Source organism: Hemiscyllium ocellatum, chromosome 9 (genome assembly GCF_020745735.1).
Source record: "Hemiscyllium ocellatum isolate sHemOce1 chromosome 9, sHemOce1.pat.X.cur, whole genome shotgun sequence".
NCBI classification, from domain to species: Eukaryota; Metazoa; Chordata; class Chondrichthyes; order Orectolobiformes; family Hemiscylliidae; genus Hemiscyllium; species Hemiscyllium ocellatum.
Window position 1 is genome coordinate 25,201,553 of NC_083409.1, and position 19,018 is coordinate 25,220,570.

A 19,018-nucleotide genomic window follows, 5' to 3' on the forward strand; every position below is an offset into this window, starting at 1 on the left:
TGGCAAATAGAGTTAAGGAGAATCCAAAGGGATTCTACAAATACATTAAAGATAAAAGAGTAACAAGGGAGAGAATAGCGCCTCACCAAGGCTGTCTATATTTGGAGCTGAAAATGTGTTGCTGGTCAAAGCACAGCAGGTTAGGCAGCATCTCAGGAATAGAGAATTCAACGTTTCAAGCATAAGCCCTTCATCAGGAATGAGATGTATCTATATTTGGAACTGCAAGAGATGGGGGAGATACTCAACGAGTATTTTGCATCAGTGTTTAGGATGGAGAAGGACACGGAAGGTAGACAACATGGGAAATAAATAGCGACATTTTGAAACATGATGTTACACAGGAGGAGTTGCTGGATGTCTTAAAACACATGAAGGCGGACAAATCCCTGGGACCTGATCAGGTGTGCCCTAGAACTCTGTGGGAAACCAGGGAAGTGATCGCTGGGCCCCTTGCTGAGATATTTGCATCATCGATAGCCACAGGTGAGGTGCCCGAAGACTGAAGGTTGGCTAACGTGTTATTTAAGGTGGTAAGGAAAAACCAGGGAAGTATAGACTGGTGAGCCTGACATTGGTGGTGGGGCAAGTTGTTGGAAGGAATCCTGAAGGACAGGATTTACATGCATTTGGAAAGGAAAGGACAGATTAGGTGCTGCATTTTGAAAAGGCAAATCCGAGCAGGACGTATACACTTAATGGTAAGGTCCTGGGGAGTGTTGCTGAACAGAGAGACCTTGGAGTGCAGGTTCATAGCTCCTTGAAAGTGAAGTCACAGGTAGATAGGATAGTGAAGAAGGTGTTTAGTATGCTTTCCTTTATTGGTCAGAGCACTGAGTATAGGATTTGGGAGTTCATGTTGCAGCTGTACAGGACAGTGATTAGGTTATTTTCAGAATACTGCATGTAGTTCTGGTCTCCCTGCTATAGGAAAGATAGTGTGAAACTTGAAAGGGTTCAGAAAAGATTTATAACCATGTTAGCAGGGATGAAGGGTTTCAGGTATAGAGAGAGGCTGAATAGGGTGAGTCTATCTTCCCTGCAGCACCAGAGGCTGAGAGATGACCTCATAAAGGTTTATAAAATCATGAAGGGCACGGCTAGGGGGAATACACAAGGTGTTTTCCCTGTGTTGGCCGAGTTCAGAACTAGAGGGGCATAGGTTTAGGGTGAGAGGGGAAAGATTTAAAAGGAACCCAAGAGGCAGCTTTTTCACACAGAGGGTGGTGCGTGTATGGAATGAGCTGCCAGAGGAAGTGGTGGAGGCTGGTACAATTACAACATTTAAAAGGCATCTGGATGGGTATATGAATAGGAAGGGGTTGGAGGGATATGGGCCAAGTGCTGGCAAATGGGAGATGATTTATTTAGAATATCTGGTTGGCGTGGACGTGAAGGACTGAAGGGTCTGTTTCTGTCCTGTACATCTCTATGACTCTATGATTCTCCTAAATCCATTCCCAAAACATAGTTGGCTCTTCACAACCAATGTGGAACAAAGGATGTGGAAAGACTCCTTGATGGCATCCAGCTATATTCCTTTCATTTTTGGAAAAGTGCAGCTGAGGATTTAGGAAAAGAAGGACACAGAAAGGAGTGAGATGTTCCATTGTCAGTGGGGTGATATTGATCAGATACAAACCTGCGAAAGAAGGCCAGAGTTAAAATGGAGGAGTGTGGTATTCAACAGATGAGAGAGACAGAGGCAGTGATTGAGAACGAGTGTAGGGGATAGACAGGAAACCATGAGACAAGCCACTTGAATGTAATCATTGTCCATAAGGGCAACTTTGAACACACATCATGTAGCTGCTAAATTTGAGATGGCTTCTTGTGTGACGGGTTATTCAACGCAGTCAGCAAAATACATTCATCACTGTATGTCATAAAAACCTATCTCACTTCCCTCCAATACACTGTTTTCCCCTCTGGCACAACAGAAATTATCCATCAAATGTTTCCTTTCATCCCACTGGATATAGAACAATTTCGCTGGGGAGCTTTCTTGACAAAAAATACATTTACAACAAACTGAAAGGAAGAATGGTCCTTTCTTGTTGCCAAGCCATTTTAAAGTGCTTTACACTTGAAATATTTTGGAATTGCTGTCACTGTTCAGTGTAGGGGGACAGCATAATGTCATGCACTGCAATGTGGGAATATCTGGGACAGTTTTTGCCATCATGGCGTTGGTTGCCAGCAAGACAGGAGGACCTACTTTTCTCTTCATGGATGAACCCCCCCCTCCCCAATCCTGGTTTGACAGATCCATTTCCTGCACAACTCCTCTCATCCCTTCCCCTAGTCTCCCATAATGCTGCACTCTTTATTCCCATCATACTGAATGGCTCACTCTCCATCATTTCCACCACCAACAACTAAGACATCTTACACTTCCCACCCCATCAGCATTCTGATAGGCCCATTCCTTCTGTGATGCCATCAATATTCTCCCCTTCCCTTTCTACAAAGGAAATGCCGCCCTTTTACCTCATTCTCTTACACTGTTGGGTGAGGAATCAATTGCAATCTACTGTATCCTCCACTTACTTCTGTGGGAACGAGAGAGACTCACGGTTGGGGTGTTGTCTCCCAGGTGCCAGGGCTCGTGGTGAATCAGAATGTGTTTATGGGATCCTTGAGGGGGGAGGGGGAGGTTGTGGTCCACATTGGCACCAATGACTTAGAGGAAAAGGGGATGGGGATATAAAGCAGCAATTCAAAGAGCTAGGGTGGAAGCTTAGAGCTAGAACAAACAAAATTGTCTCTGGTTTGTTGCCTGTGCAGTGTGCTAGTGAGGCGAGGGGTAGGGAGAGAGAGAGAAGTTGAACAAGTGGCTACAGGGATGGCGCAGGAGGGAGGGATTCAGATACCTGGATGGTTGGGGCTCATTCTGGGGTAGGTGGGACCTCTACATGTGGGACGGAAGGACTCCTAACGGACAGGATTTACATGCATTTGGAAAGGAAAGGAGAGATTAGGTGCTGCATTTTGAAAAGACAAATCAGAGCAGGACTTGTACACTTAAGTACTTAAGTTTGAGTATTCTAGAGGAGTCAGTTTTTGTCCAAAGTTTGCAGAAGGGTTTTCTGACACAGAAAGTAGACAGGCCAACAAGGGAAGAGGCCACATTGGATTCGGTACTGGGTAATGAACCTGGCCTGGTGTTAGATTTGGAGGTAGGTGAGCACTTTGGTGATAGTGACCACAATTCAGTTCCGTTTACTTTAGTGATGGAAAGGGATAGGTATATACCGCAGGGCAAGGGTTATAGCTGGGGAAAGGCAATTGTGATGTGATTAGGCAAGATTTAGGATGCATAGGATGGGGAAGGAAACTGCAGGGGATGGACACAATTCAAATGTGGAGCTTATTCAAGGAACGGCTACTGCGTGTCCTTGCTAAGAATGTACCTGTCAGGCAGGGGAGAAGTGGTCAAGTGAGGGAGCGTGGTTTACTAAAGAAGTTGGATCTCTTGCCAAGAGAATAAAGAAGGCTTATGTTCGGATGAGATATAAAGTCTCAGTTAGGGGGCTTGAGTGTTACAAGTTAGCCAGGAAGGACCTAAAGAGAGAGCTAAGAAGAGCCAGGAGTGGACTTGCGAGGTCTTCGGCAGGTAGAATAATCCTATAGCTTTCTATAGGTATGTCAAATAAAAGAATGACTAGAATAACATTAGGACCAGTCAAAGACAGTAGCGAGAAATTATGCGTGGAGTCCAAGGAGATAGGAGAGGTGCTAAATGAATATTTTTCATCAGTATTCACCCTGGAAAAAGACAATGTTGTCAAGGAGAATACTGAGATACAGGCGATTAGACTAGATGGGATTGAGGTTCATAAGCAGAAGATATTAACAAATCTGGAAAGTGTGAAAATAGATAATTCCCCTGGGCTAGACAGGATTTATCCTAGGATTCTCGGGGAAGCTAGAGAGGAGATTGCAGAGCTTTTGGCTTTGATCTTTATGTCTTCGTTGTCTACAGGAATAGTGCCAGAAGACTGGAGGACAGCAAATGTTGTCCCCTTGTTCAAGAAGGGGAGTAGAGACAACCCTGGAAATTATAGACTAGTGAGCCTGACTTCATTGTGAGTAATGTGTGAGAAAGGCTTATAAGAGATAGGATTTATAATCATCTAGAAAGGAATAAGTTGACTGGGGATAGTCAACACAGTTTTGTGGAGGGTATGTCGTGCATCACAAATTTTATTGAGTCCTTTGAGAAGGTGATCGAACAGATGGATGAGGGTAATGCGGTTGATGTGGTGTATATGGATTTCATGCAGACATTTGATAAATTTCCCACTGTAGGCTATGGCACAAAATACAGAGGCATGGGAGTGAGGGTGATTTAGCAGTTTGGATCAGAAATTGGCTCGCTGAAAGAAGACAGAGGGTGGTAGTTCATCCTGGAGTTCAGTTACTAGAGGTGTATCACAAGGATCTGTTTTCAGGGCCACTGCTGTTTGTCAGTTTTATAAATGACCTGGATGAGAGTGTAGAAGGATGGGTTTGTAAATTTACAGATGACACTAAAGTTGGTGGAGTTGTAGACAGTGCTGAAGGATGTTGCAGGTTACAGAGGGACATATTTAAGCTGCAGAGCTGGGCTGAGAGGTGGCAAATGGAGTTTAATGTGGAAAAGTGTGAGGTGATTCACTTTGGAAGGGGTAACAGGAATAAAGAGTACCGGGCTAATGGTAAGATTCTTGGTAGTGTAGATGAGCAGAGGGATCTCTGTGTAAATACATAGATCCCTGAAAGCTGTCACCCAGGATTATAGGGTTGTTAAGAAGGTGTACAGTTTTTTTTAACTTTTATTGGGAGAGGGATTGAGTTTCGGAGCCACGAGCTCATGCTGCAGCTGTACAAAACTCTGGTGTGGCTGCACTTGGGGCATTGTGTACAGTTCTGGTCGCCGCATTACAGGAAGTTTGTGGAAGCTTTGGAAAAGGTGCAGAGGAGATTTACCAGGATGTTGCCTGGACTGGAGGGAAGATCTTATGAGGAAAGGCTGAGGGACTTGAGGCTGTTTTCGTTAGAAAGAAGATGGTTGAGAGGTGACTTAATAGAGGAGAAAGTGAGGACTGCAGATGCTGAAGATCAGAGCTGAAAATGTGTTGCTGGAAAAGCGCAGCAGGTCAGGCAGCATCCAAAGAGCAGGAGAATCGACGTTTCGGGCATGAGCCCTTCTTCAGGAGGCTGATGTCTTCTTCAGGTTCCTGAAGAAGGGTTCATGCCCGAAACGTCGATTCTCCTGCTCTTTGGATGCTGCCTGACCTGCTGCGCTTTTCCAGCAACACATTTTCAGCAGGTAACTTAATAGACACATATAAGATAATCAGAGGGTTAGATAGGGTGGACAGGGAGAGCTTTTTCCTTGGATGGTGATAGCTAGCGTGAGGGGACATAGTTTTAAATCGAAGAGTGATAGAAATAGGACAGATGTCAGAAGTAGTTTCTTTACTCAGGGAATAGTCAGGGCCCTACCTTCCACCGGAAGTAGACTCGCCAACTTTAAGGGCGTTTAAATGGTCGTTGGATAAACGTATGGATGAAAATGGAATAGTGTAGGTTAGGTGGGCTTCAGATTGGTTTCACAGGTTGGCGCAACATCGAGGGCCGAAGGGCCTGTACTGCGCTGTAATGTTCCATGTTCTATGCAGACTGAGTGACAGCTTTGTGGAACATCTCTGTTCAGTTGGTAAACGTGACGCCAAGCACCTGGCTGTCATTTTAGTTCTCAGCCCCACTCTGCCTCTGAGCTCTCTGTCCTTGCCCTCCCGCACTATTCCAGGAAGCTCAATGAATAGCACCTCGTCTTTCAATGCAGCATTTTACATCCTTGTGGATTTCAGCATTCTCTGATCAGAACCACTCAGCCCACTTCTATTCAGTTGCGTTTTGTTCCTCTTGTTGGTGAGGTTTCGGCTTTTCACATTTACACCTCCTCTGGACACACCTCTTATTTCCTTATTCATCCTGCTAAGACCCTCGTTTTCCTTACTCATCGCTGCTGCCTTCCATCTGATCACAGGTTGAGCAAGCAGGAATTGGGAATCCAGTTCAATCCCATGCGATCCCAAATGAAGCCACTCCCAGTGCAATGCCAATCACAGGCCTACTCTGTCCAAGTCAGGGTGTTAATTGGCTCAGGGACAAGTATGCCATCCAATGAGCTGGCAAGGCCAGTGTGATGGAGACCTTGCCCATTAAATAGTTGCACCAAAATGGCAACAAGCTGCAGGGAGGGTGCAGTACCTCCATCTTCCTGTTACGCAGATGAGGCCCCAGCTTGGTCAATGGTCTAACGTTCATTAGATACTAAGAGGGTGACTGATCCCTGCTATGACAAAGGTCCTTCCCAGTCCCTTGCCTCACCCAATGGATGTCATGATACTTTGGATTTCTGACTTCCTGGCTTGGTGTCGGCCTGCTCTCTGAGTTGTTCTGATGGACAGAGAGCTCCAGAACCCTGCCCAGGGTTCCAAAGCCCTTGCCTTCCTGCTCAACAGAGACCCCAGGTGCAGAGGTGGAGCATACAGCCACACCTTGGTGCTGCCAGTTTAGTTGCTGCCCTTCTGTGACATTGCCATCTCTCCCCAGTTCTGATTAAACCTCATCAAGTATACACGAGTCAATACATTGAGTTTAACATGTTCCCAAAATGTACATTTCTACTTCTGAAGTGTTCACATTACAGATTAAGTTCTGAATTCTCATTTCTTAACAAAAAAATTACGAATGTGGTTTGTGAAGTGTGTAAAGACTTTATCTTGTTGTTTTTCAGTATTTTTTTACTGTGGAACTGAAATGGAAAAAAAGGGCCGGTTTATAAAAACCGAGGATTGCTGCCCTGTTTAACAACAGGTTAGCAACACTCACTGCAAGTTACACTCACTGCAAGGTTTGTTCAAGCAGTGTGGGAGGTTACTACAAGCCAGCTGGAGACAGGGGCTGTGGGCAAATGGAGAATCACCTGGTAACAAGTAGTTGATTTGTCTGTGGAATGGTGACCAATTGTTGACAAAGGTTTTCTGCCTGGCAACAACAATCTTATTGGCTGCCAGGTGGCTGAACAGTTTGTGGATGTGAATGTTAATTCCAGAAGCTATCAGACCACTGGAAATCCAAGGGTAGCATTTCTCCTCTGATGTATAAAGTATCTGTAGCCTGAAGTAACTCAGTTGATTTTCCCCTCATCAACTGCTGTCAGCGGTGGCTTTTAAACAATAAACCAATCAGTTCATAAGAATGATCCGGTGGCTCTCTCCCTCCTGCTAGCATATGAAAGCACCTGAAGAAGAAACACTGGGGAGCAGTAGGTACTGACAGGTCAAAAAAGATCATCTCAGTGAAATCTGTGACAGGGATCACTGGATTCCCTTCCCAGTCTTTCCCTCCGCCCACAACACCCATGCGTTTTTCTCCCTCCATCTGTCTGTATATGTGTGTAGAGGGTGACTTTTATAAGTGGATGTGAGTCCTGAAGAAGGGTTACATCCAAATCGTCGACTTCTCCCCCTCCTGACGCTGCCTGGCTTGCTGCGTCCTCCCAGCCTCCTGCCTGTCTACTTTGGATTCCAGCATCGACAGGTTTGTTTTGTGTCTCTGGGAGTTATTATCAGCAATGTGTTGATAGTTCCTAACTGTTTATCTGCAACTAGAATCGATTTAATTGTAGTAGTAATTCTTGTTGATTACATCAACTTGGTCTGTGCATTCTGTCAACCGGGATCTACAAAGCAGGAGTATGGGGAACTTTGCATACTTTTCAAATTTTTTAAAGTTTTCTGACAACCCCAGGAACAGTGGAGTTTGATTTCCAGTGTACAACCTCAGTGAAGTTTCACAATGTTGATTGTGAAATAGGTACTGCCAAGATGGCATGTTCCTCCTTAAGGTAGGTAAAAACAATGACTGCAGATGCTGGAAACCAGATTCTGGATCAGTGGTGCTGGAAGAGCACAGCAGTTCAGGCAGCATCCAACGAGCAGCGAAATCACCTTGGAAGCTCATACATCCCCCTGAACAGGCTTTTCCTCAATATAGCATCTCATCTGAAACGCAGTGCCACCAACAATGATGTACTCCCTTAGTACTGCACTGGAGAGTCAGCCTTGGTGTATTATGCACACGAGCTGGAGTTGGACTTGAACCTAGGGCCTTATAACTTAGAGGTGGGGGTGTTGCCAAATGAGCGACGACTAGCAGATTCAATCCCACTGAGGTGACACTCTGACATCTCTCGGTTTGGAGATGCCAGTGTCGGACTGGGGTGGATAGAGTTAAAAAAAATCACACCACACCAGGTTACAGTCCGACAGGTTTATTTGGAGGCACTAGACGGAGCAGGTGGACTATAACCTGGTGTGGTGTGGTTTTTTTTAACTCTTACATCTCAACAGTTTCTTTTTTTTCCGTACACCCAAAGGTGCTATCACACACAACACTGAGTGATTTTCACACCACCGAATCACCATGACGTTATTTTGTTTTACTAGCATCACCAGTACTCACTCATGTAGCCAATTAACTACTTACAAGCGTTTAGGTATTAAATATTTGGGAACTTGAAACATTGTTGTTTGCAGATTCTTCATCTGGCCAGACTGGTTCCTACATTTATCTCACAGATAACGTTATTTGTGAGATCAAAGTGGTAACCAGTTTGTCCAGACCACACAGCAGTGTTTCAAGTTCCCAGCTCAGAAGGCCCAGTCCGAAGGGGTGTGACTGCCGTCTGGAATCAAGTAAAAACCGAAACAACGGCAGATGCTGGAAATCCGAAACCAAAGCCAAAATTGCCGGAAGAGTTCAACAAGTCCAGCAGCATCTGAGGAGAGAAATCAGAGTTAATGTTTCGGGTCTCCCGTGTCCAGGGATTTGCTGATGTGTGGCCTTCCAGCTCAGAAATGCACAGCCAAAACTGTTTGAGTCGCAAACACTTAATGTTGACATGTTTGCCCTGGATCCCACTGGCCACGAGGAATTCCTGCATTTTGCAGTTGTGACACATCTTCTTATTGTGCTGTAAATACTTTATTTATCTTTTTTTTTTAGGTATTTTACTATATATTGCCACCAGTTCTTCTACTATTTTAAACCTTATAAATAGAATTGACCTTAACCACTTCATTCAAAGTCCCACTCCATGGCTGGATTCTTAAAGGTTGTAAACTTCGAGTCATACAGCACGGAAACACACCCTTTGATCCAACACGTTACGTTTTCTCTAAATACCAGAACTTTGATACTTCACATACTTTATCAGCAATCATAAAGGGTGCTCAAAAAAGATAATACTCACCTGTTCTTATTGTAACTATTTGATATTTTAATAATTACCGTAATTTAGATAAGAGGGAAACAGAAAGTAGCCATTAGCCTCTCTCTGATGTTACACCTCAATGTTGCTTTCCAATGGCGCACTCTGCTGTAAGCGATGTGGGAACGTCCTGGTGATTCCTGGGCTCTTTTCAAACTAACCTCTCTAACCTCATTATTCCTGATGAAGGGCTTTTGCCCGAAACGTCGATTTTCCTGCTCCTCGGATACTGCTGTGCTTTTCCAGCACCACTCTAATCTAGACTCTGGTTTCCAGCATCTGCAGTCCTTGTTTTTACCTAACCTCTCTAAATGTGCTGTGCTGCTACGTCTCCCCTAGGCCGGTCCACCATCTACAAGGCATAAGTCAGGAGTCTGATGGAATACGCCCCATTTGCCTGGATGGGTGCAGCCCCAACAACACTCAAGAAGTTTGACATTATCCCAGACAAAGCAACTCGCTTGTTTGGCACCACATTCACAAGCAGCCACTCCCTCCATCATCGACGCTCAGTAGCAGCCGTGTGTACATCTGCAAGATGCAGTATAGCAACTCACTGACCCCACCCCACTTCAAAAGCACCCCCCCAAATCTGTCACTGATGCTGGATTGTACTTCTGGAATTCCCTCCCTCCCAGTATTGTGGATGTCCCCACATCACACCGCAGCAGGTCAAGTAGGCAGCTCAATACCACCTTCTCAAGGGCAACTAGGGACGGACAATAATTGGTAGCCCATCCTCTGAATGAATAAAAGGAAGCTGCTCACAGTGGAACATTACTCGAGAAGACAAGAACGAGTGATTTCTTCGTGATGAAGACCACCCTCCCTGCTCAACAGGACCCCACACAAACAGAAGAGTCTGCCCTCATTGGGTGAGACTATTTTGGACTTGCAGGTGGAGGAGTTAGGCAGAAATGGTGGGCGAACCCAACGTCTCAACTGATGGGAATGCCTCCCACTCCTCCAGCCAACTCATGACGACTTCAGGGCCTCAGAGCTTCGGCCATGCCCTAGTCCACCAGTCCTGGAGGACAGATAGGAGGCCGATGTGGGAACGAGAGAGACTCACGGTTGGTGTGTTGCCTCCCAGATGTCAGGGTTCATGATGTCTCTGATCGTGTTTTTGGGATCCATGAGGGGGAGGGGGAGCAGCCCCAAGTCATGGTCCACACAGGCATCAACAACATAGGTAGGAAGAAAGGTGGGGATTTAAGACAGAAATTCAGAGAGCTACGGTGGAAGCTTAGAGCTAGAACAAACAGAGTTGTTATCTCTGGGTTGTTGTCCGTGCTAAATGCTAGTGAAATGAGGAACAATGAGAGAGCAGAGCTGAACACGTGGCTGCAGGGATGGTGCAGGAGGGAGAGTTCTTGGATAATTGGAGTTCTTTCTGGCGGATGTGGGACCTCTACAAACAGGATGGTCTTCATCTGAACCAGAGGGTATCAATATCCTGGAGGGGGGGTGAGTTTGCTAATGCTCTTCGCGGGGGAGTTTAAATTAATGCTGCAGGGGGATGGGAACCTGAATTGTAGTTCCAGTGTACAGGAGGTTGAAGGTAAAGAGGTCAGGGATAGGTTTACAAGGTCGCAAGTGGGCACCAGCAATCAGGGTGTTGGTTTGAAATGTGTGTACTTCAATGTCAGGAGCATCTGGAATATGGTGGGTGAACTTGTAGCATGGGTTGTACCTGGGATTTCGATGTTGTGGCCATTTCAGAGATATGGTTAGAGGACTTTGTTGCAGGTTCCAAGATTTAGATGTTTCATCAAGAACAGAGAAGATGGTAACAGAGAGAGGGGTGTGGCATTGTTAATCAAGGGTAGTATTTCAGCAGCTGAGATAACATGAGAGGACACATCCACTGAGGTAGTTTGGGCTGAGGTTAGAAACAGGAAAGGAGAGGTCACCCTGTTTGGAACTTTCTGTAGGCCTCCGAATTGATCCAGGGATATAGAGGAAAGGATGGCAAAGATGATTCTTGATAGGAGTGAGTGTAGCAGGGTAGTTGTTATGGGGGACTTTAATTTCCCCAATATTGACTGGGAATACTATAGTTCAAGTAGTTTAGATGGGTCAGTTTTTGTTCAATGTGTGGAGGAGGGTTTCCTGACTAGCCAACAAGGGGTGATGCCATATTGGATTGGTACTGGGGAATGAGCCCGGCCAGGTGTTAGATTTGGAGGTAAGTGGGCACTTTGGCGATAGTGACCACAATTCGGTTATGTTTACAATAGTAATGGGCAGGGATAGGTATATACTGCAGGGAAAGATGTATAAATGGGGGAAAGGAAAATATGATGTGATTAGGCAAGATTTAGGATGCATCAGATGGAGAAGGAAACTGCAGGGGGTGGACACACTTGAAATGTGGAGCTTATTCAAGGAACAGCTATTGTGGGTCCTTGATAAGTATATACCTATCAGGCAGGGAGGTACCTGTCGAGAGAGGGAGCCCTAGTTTACTAAAGAAGTTGGAGCTCTTGTCAAGAGGAAGAAGACGGTTTATGTGAGGGTGAGGCATGAAGGCTCAGTTAGGGGGCTTGAGAGTTATAGGTTAGCCAAGGGAGATTGAAAGAGAGGGCTAAGAAGAGCCAGGAGGGGACATGAGAAGTTGTTGACGGATAGGATCAAGGAAAACCGTAAAGCCTTCTATAGGTATATCAGGAATAAAGGAGTGACTAGAATAAGATTAGTGTCAATCAAAAATAGTAGTGGGAAGTTGTGTGTGGAATCTGAGAACATAGGGGGAAGCGTTTAATGAATACTTTTCATCAGTATTCCCATTGGAAAAGGGAAATGTTAGTGAGAATACGGAATTACAGGCTATTAGATGAGATGGAATTGTGGTTGACAACGAGATGGTTTTAGCAATTTTGGAAGATCTGAAAACAGATAAGACCCCTGGGCCTGATGGGATTTATCCTCCGATTCTCTGGGAAGCCAGGAGATTGCAGAGCCTTTGGCCTTGATCTTTATATCATTATTGTCGACAGGAATAGTGCCAGAAGACAGGAGGATAGCAAATGTTGTTCCCTTGTTCAAGAAGGGGAGTAGAGACAACTTTGGTAATTATAGGCCAGTGAGCCTTACTTTGGTTGTAGGTAATGTGTTGGAAAAGGTTAGAAGAGATAGGATTTAGAATCATCTGGAAAGGAATAATTTGATTAGAGATAGTCAACATGGTTTTGTGAAGGGTAGGTCGTGCCTCACTTATTGAGTTCTTCGAGAAGGTGACAAAGGATGAAAGTAGAACGATTAATGTGGTGTATATAGACTTCAGTAAGGCATTTGATAAGGTTCCACACAGTAGGCTATTGCGCAAAATACAGAGCTTCAGGATTGAAGGTGATTTAGCGGTTTAGATCAGAAAGTTGAAAGAAGACAGAGGGTGGTGGTTAATGGGAAATGTTCATTCTGGAGCTCAGTTACCAGCGGTGTGCCGCAAGGATCTGTTTTGGGGCCATTGCTGTTTGCCATTTTTATAAATGATCTGAATGTGGGTGTAGAAGGATGGGTTAGTAAATTTGCTCATGACACTACGGTAGGCAGAGTTGTAGATAGTGCCGAAGGATGTTGTGGGTTACAAAGGGGCATAGTTACAGAGCTGGGCTGAGAAGTGGCAAATGGAGTTTAGAGTGAAGAAGTGTGATGTAGTTCACTTCTGAAGAAGTAACAGGAATGCAGAGTACTGGGCTAATGGGAGATTCTTGGCAGTGTATATAAACAGAGAGATCTTGATGTCCAGGTGTATAAATCCCTGAAGGTTGCCACCCAGGTTGAAAGGGTTGTTAAGAAGGCATGTAGTGTGTTGGTGTTTATTGAGAGGGAGATTGAATTTTGGAGCCACAAGGTCATGCTTCAGCTGTACAAGACACTGGTAAGGCTCCACCTGGAGTATTGTGTACAGTTCTGGTCATCGCATTATAGGAAGGTTGTGGAACGATTGGAAAGGGTTCAGAGGAGATTCACTAGGATGTTGCCTGGTATGGAGGGAAGGTCTTATGAGGGAACCGAAGCTGGTTTCATTGGAGAGAAGAATGTTGAGAGATCATAGAGTCATGGAGTCATAGAGATGTACTGTACAGGAACAGATCCTTCGGTCCAACATGTTCATGCCAACCAGATATCCCAACCCAATCTATTCCCACCTGCCAGCACCCGGCCCATATCCCTCCAAACCCTTCCTATTCATATACACATCCAGATGGCTCTTAAATGTTGCAATTGCACCAGCCTCCACCACATCCTCTGGCAGCTCATTCCATACACGTACCACCCTCTGCGTGAAAAAGTTGCCCCTTAGGTCTCTTTTATATCTTTCCCCTCTCACCCTAAACCTATGCCCTCTAGTTCTGGACTCCCCCACCCCAGGGAAAAGACTTTGTCTAATTACCCTATCCATGCCCCTCATGATTTTATACACCTCTATAAGGTCACTCCTCAGCCTCCGACGCTCCAGGGAAAACAGCCCCAGCCTGTTCAGCCTCTCCCTGTAGCTCAGATCCTCCTACCCTGGGAACATCCTTGTAAATCTTTTCTGAACCCTTTCAAGTTTCACAACAATTTTCTGGAAATTTTATCAAGACATATAAGATAATAAGAGGGTTAGATAGAGTGGACAGTTCGAGCCTTTTTCTTCGGATGGTGAAGACTAACACGAGGGCACATAGCTTTAAATTGAAGGGTGACAGATATTGGGGTAGTTTCTTTACTCAGAGGGTAGTAGGGGCATGGAATGGCCTGCCTGCAACAGTATAGACTCGCCAACGTTAAGGGCATTTCAATGGGCATTGGACATACATATGGATAATAATGGAATGGTGTAGGTTAGATGGCATCAGATTAATTTCACGGGTCAGCACAACATCGCGGGCCGAAGGGCCTGCACTGCGCTGTAACATTCTATTTTCAACTTGCCACGTTGTGTGCAGGACAGCTGAAACCACTTCAGGGGGAAGGGTATTGGCAAAGGGTGGAATATCTTTCCCAAAAAGAGACAACTCCGATCTCTGGGTGACAGGACAGACCCATCTTTGCCCTATCTTGGTTCCGATCTTTACCAGGTAGGAGGGAATTGATCATGCCCTAGTCCACTCGTCATGGGCGATAAACATCCCTCTTTCGGACTCTTTCACTTCGTTAATTTATCTGGCTGGGGTTCTGATCCACAGCAAAAGAATAAAATAATATTGAATCAGAGAATCCCTGCGATGTAGTCTACCCTCTGGAAAGCATCCCACCCAGACTCTCCCCCTCCCCTTCCCTATCCCTGCAACTCTGCCTTTCCCATGGCCAATCCACCCAGCCTGCACACCTTTGGATTGCAGGAGGAAACTAGAGCACTGGGAGGAAACCCCATGCAGACACTGGGAGAATGTGCACATAACACATCAAGTCTGCCTGAGGTCCAAAGCAATGAAAATAGGAAAGTAGTGCAATGGACGGCTGAATACACAGTCCAAAGATGTGCTGCCAAGTGAATTGGCCACGCTAAATTGCCCATAGTGTTAGGTGCATTAGTCAGAGGGAATGGGTCTGGGTGGGTTACCCTTCGGAGGGTCGGTGTGGACTGGTTGGGCTGAAGGGCCTGTTTCCACACGGTAGGGAATCTAACCTAATCTAATCTGGAATCAAAATCTATTGCATTTGCTCTGGTCACCAGTGCTGGGGATCCTCGCCACATCACCACCTCTTGTTCACTACCTCAGATTTGTGGGCATTGTTCATCCGCTCCTCCTTCCCCCTCTCCTTCCCCTTACTCTCTACTGAATCAAGTTGCATTCACCAGCTGTATCTTCCTCGAACAGTCCAAACCCCATCTAAAGCGTCACCTCACGGGTCAAATATCTCTGCCGGGGATTGATCTTGGTTCAGACTTTCACCTCAGGATGTGACAACGTGTCTTACATTTCAGAGTGATGAGTACAGTCATGTTGTGTAGGAAATCACAGCAGCCAAGTCTTGAACAGCAAGATACCAGAAACAGAAATGAGACATACAACTAGATCAAACTGGTGAATCTACAGACTTCTGTATGACACAAGGGTAGAACCTGTGTTAATAATTTAGAATAGAATTTCATGACAGCTTTTTTTAATAATGTACAAACAGGAGGTGCAACTCAGTCAAGGACCAACAGTGCCCCACAGAGGGCAACATAGGTATGGCAGGACTGCCATTCAATTCATTTGAATCATGGTTTGACAATACCAGGATCAGACTGGGGTGGTCAAGAAAGGAATCACATGACACCAGGTTATAGTCCAACAGGTTTATTTAAAATCACAAGCTTTCAGAGCATTTCACTGGACGAAGGAGCAGTGCTCTGAAAGTTTAATAAACCTGTTGGACCACAACATTTGCATCATAGAATCCCCTAGAGTGTGGAAAGAGGCCATTCAGCCCATCAAACATGCACTGACCACTTTGAAGAGCATCCCAGCCAGACCCCTCCCTAACTCTGGCTCATCCATCGAGCCTGCATATCCCTGGACAATTTGGTATAGCTGATCCACCGAACCTGCACACCTTTATGATGTGGAGATGCCGGGGTTGGACCGGGATGGACAAATATTAAAAAGATCACACAATACCAGGTTGTATCCATTAGGCGTATTTGGAGGCACTGGCTTTGAGTGCCTCCACATAAACCTGTCGGGCTATAACGTGGGTGTCGTGCGATCTTTAACTCTGCACATCTTTGCGAGACAAAACCCACACAAACACGGGGGAATGTGCAAACTCCACACAGTCAGTCACCCGAGGCTGGAATGAAACCTAGGTCCCTAACGCTGTGAGGCAGAGAGCTAACCAACTGAGCCATCGTGCCACCTTCAACATTTAAGATGTGAGCATTATGTGGCAAGGCCACAGCATTCACTATGCATCACGAGGTGCCCTTGAGGTGGTGTTATTGGGTCTGCTTGAACCCAGTAAAGGGGATTTATAGGCCCTTTCAAAGGCTAGTTAAGAGTAAACCTTGTTGCTGGTGGGAGCAGTCACCATCAGGGTCAGAAGAGGATGGCAAATTTCCTTACCCTTAAAAAATTCTCATTGTTTTCTCTCAAAACAATGACCTGATGGTTTCCCTGTCAACAGATTTCAGCTGCTAGTGTAGAGTCATAGAGTCATAGAGATGTACAGCATGGAAACAGACCCTTCGGTCCAACCCATCCATGCTGACCAGATATCCCAACCCAATCTAGTCCCACCTACTAGGCCCATATCCCTCTAAACCCTTCCCATTTGTATACCCATCCAGATGCCTTTTAAATGTTGCAATTGTACCAGCCTCCACCATTTCCTCTATCAGCTCATTCCATACACGTACCACCCTCTCGTGAAAACGTTGCCCCTTAGGTCTCTTTTAATTGAATTAAAGTTCATAAACAGGCAATACTGGGTTTTAGAGTCATAGAGTCATAGAGATGTACAGCATGGAAACAGACCCTTCGGTCCAACCCGTCCATGCCGACTAGATATACCAACCCAATCTAGTCCCACCTGCCAGCACCCGGCCCATATCCCTCCAAACCCTTCCTATTCATATACCCATCCAGATGCCTTTTCAGTGTTGTAATTGTACTAGCCTCCACCACTTCCTCTGGCAGCTCATTCCATACACACACCACTCTCTGAATGAAAAGGTTGCCCCTTAGGTCTCTTTTATATCTTTCCCCTCTCACCCTAAACCTATGCCCTCTAGTTCTGGACCTCCCCCCCACCCCAAGGAAAAGACTTTGTCTATTTATCCTATCCATGCCCCTCATGATTTTATAAACCTCTATCAGGTCACCCCTCAGCCTCCGACGCTCCAGGGAAAACAGCCCCAGCCTGTTCAGCCTTTCCCTATAGCTCAGATCCTCCAACCCTGGCAACATCCTTGTAAATCTTTTCTGAACCCTTTCAAGTTTCACAACGTCTTTCCGATAGGAAGGAGACCAAAATTGGAACTCAGATTGGCTGGATTACTGGTTGAAGGACATAACTACATTGTCATTCCTTGCTAGTGATGATAATTTCAATAAACCACAGAGACAGTAAGGTCATGATGTGCTTGATTCAGCTGTTTACATTAGATAACCATTCAGGATAATAAACCTGGCCTTGCCTTGGTATTCAGGGTCACTAGCTGCAGCTCAGGGAGACAAGCAGCGTCGATGGAGTCTTCTCCCTCTCCGTCTCCCTCTCTCTCTCTCTATGTCCCCAAGTTAGCTCCTATTTGCTGAAGAGGAGGGAGAGGAGGGACCAAAGTGGGCTGTTCACCTGCCTTCAGATCTCTGCCAATGTTTCTCATCACATTTAGTAATTGCACAAGGGCAGTTCCTAGAAAAGGCAACCTGCCCCCTTTTTGGACATCTCGTTGAGGTGGTGTGGTGAAGACTGTGACTCTCTGTGTGGGCCATTTTTTGACGCATTGTTTGCTGCCTACATCCAGAGATTTTAAGACAGATCTATCAAAGAGAAGATAAGGTCAAGAACTGTCTTCAAGCTTGGCTTCTTTCTAATATTCTTTGTTACATCTTAAAACTAAATATTACAACACATTGTATTCAGAGATATAACAGGTTTGGACCTTACGCTTAAATTGTTGAGAGGTTATTTCATGAACTATGCCTCGCAATGCTTGTCAGTCTGCTTCACATTTTTCTCTTTATCCCTCTCTTAACCCCACCCACAATGTACTATTTACACTCAGTGAGAAGCAGCTCCATAACATCATTGCAAGGTTGTTGCAAGGTCCCAAGTCCCTTACTTAGCAGGAACCTGTGTAGGAATCTTAACAGCTCAGTATATTGGTGCTTCTTCAGAATTGCTTGCAAAGTGGGCTATTAATATTATCATCATCATCGTCGTCAAGGCAGCATAACATTCTCAGAGGAACTTAGTACAGCAGCAAAGGAGTTGATATGATTGTATGTCTTCCTGAAATTCCCTTCTCACCTTACCGATCAAATGTTGTCTAATGGTGGAGCCACCATACTGACAGACCAGCCAAGCCTGAAAGCAAAGCACACACCCACACATCGGTCATGGAAGCTCATCGGCAGTTAACTGTCAATCATTATTAATTGCTGCTTCCCCCATGGAAACAGATCGACCAACCAGAGTCCAATTGCCAATCCATCAGTATTCTTCCCTCATGCAGTATAAATTTTAGGTTGCCCCTTGAATTGGTCTTCATGTAAATTGTCCTGACTGCAAATTGAGTTCAAGACCTAAAGCTTTGACAAAATGTGTCTTTCTTCAACAATATTCAAGTTCTGTATTACTAAATGATTATATTATTTAAATTATACACACTGATAAACACATGTGGCCCACCTTTTATCTTATCTTGCAGCTTCCTGTATGGCACCTTTTTGAAGGCCTTCTGGAAATCCAAGTAAGATTATGTCTAGTGGCTCTGTTTTGTTTAGCATGTTCATTACCTCCCCAAAAGAATTTGAACAGATTTGTCAGGCTAGTAACGGTGGACAGCTAATGTTACTGGGTGAATAGCCCAGGCTAATGTTCTAGAGATATGGGTTCAAGTCCCACCATAACAGCTGGTAGAATTTAAATTCCATCAGTAAGGTCTGGAATTATGCAGCTCCATTTTGATTTAGCTCCCTACCTCTCTCTAACTTTTGATGCATTGCACCTAATGGGCTTTGATGCATAGTAATCAATAGGAGAACAAGG